We start from the raw sequence: 1,468 nt of genomic DNA on the forward strand, positions 1-1,468 counted from the left end.
GTGTGTGTGTGTGTGTGTGTGTGTGTGTGTGTGTGTGTGTGTTAGCATATATCTAATCTCATATCTGACTGGCTCCGTATTTGTTATGGAGCATATGTCTGATGTGTGTCCGAACAAAACAGTGTTGTGCACACATTTACTGTAATGTGTGTTGTTGTGTTCAGACAGGGGGTAATGCAAGCGTTTATGTCTGTATGTGTGTGGATAGGGGGTGCGGGCTGTGGGTGGGGTTGGGCAGTAGGGTGTCAACCTCGCTTTTAGGCCCCAGCTGATCTGCCTGACACAAAGCTCTTTCCCCGCCTAAGAAATGCGTACAATACACCCCCACTGTCTCCAACCCACCAAAGACACACACTCATACCCATTATCACCACACACTCACAAAGCATGAACAATCCATTAGCACAGACAGAGGTATAGGGAACAGTACGTTAAAAAGGTCCAGGATTTATACCTGACCCACAATGACCATGAAACTCTCTCCTCTGTTCTCACTGTCCCTCCACACCCTGCCGCTCCACCAGATGGCTTCGCTTTAATTCACACTGTCTGTATGGTAATTTCTAACAGATGCACATGTAATCTATCAGGTTCAGTGTCTGTTTATTTAGGTCAGTCCCAGTTTATTGTTCTTGGTGTGTCCAGACCTAACTGTACCCTAAACTTTTTAAGTAGTCTCTTTAATTAAGGGCATAACATCTTACACTAAGGAACTAAAATCATTCAATACAAGATTGTCAATAAACAACTACTTAACTTGAAATTACTAAAGGTAGCTTTACTTGAAATATTTTAACTAAATTTGAAAGTTAAAGCAAATTAACACAAAACATGACCCCCCCCCCCCAATTTGTTTTAAGGTCAAGTAAAAAGTTGTCTATGATTTTAATAAAAAGTAGACATGAGAACAGAAGAGTCTTAACTTTACACACATTTACAGCTTCTTTACTGTATTTATTTCTCCCAACTGTCTGACAAGCTTCTGCCGTCCATTTGAAAAGCAGAAGTGCTGCCAGGTTTAAAGGTCTAAAATCCAAGGTAAATCTAAGTAATATTGACTTTTTTTTTTTTAAGGTTTTAAAATTTGATCAGCCAATATTTTCACATTTCACTAAATTTCAGAATATTATTTTTGACTGTGGTTGGATGTTCCTGTAATGGATCAGAGATCTGATTTATTAAAACCCCCTTCAACCTCCCCCACCCCCACCACCCCAACCTTTCCTCTATGGTGACAGCTGGACCCCAGCCTCCCTTGACCCTGAACAGGACAAAACAAGTTTCAACAATGAATGAATGAATAAATTTGACTTAAGTCCCTTCATTTATTTTTTTTGTGCAAATTTTCTGAAACCATCACTTATGTAAAATAATGGGGGTGTTTGCATTTTTAAAACTACCCATTTTCTTGTTGAACGTTTGTGATTGTGAGCTTTTATTGGAAGTTTTGACTTTTGAGGAGCAACTT

The sequence above is a fragment of the Austrofundulus limnaeus genome, unplaced genomic scaffold, assembly GCF_001266775.1.
Source record: "Austrofundulus limnaeus strain Quisiro unplaced genomic scaffold, Austrofundulus_limnaeus-1.0 Scaffold92, whole genome shotgun sequence".
Lineage (NCBI taxonomy): Eukaryota > Metazoa > Chordata > Actinopteri > Cyprinodontiformes > Rivulidae > Austrofundulus > Austrofundulus limnaeus.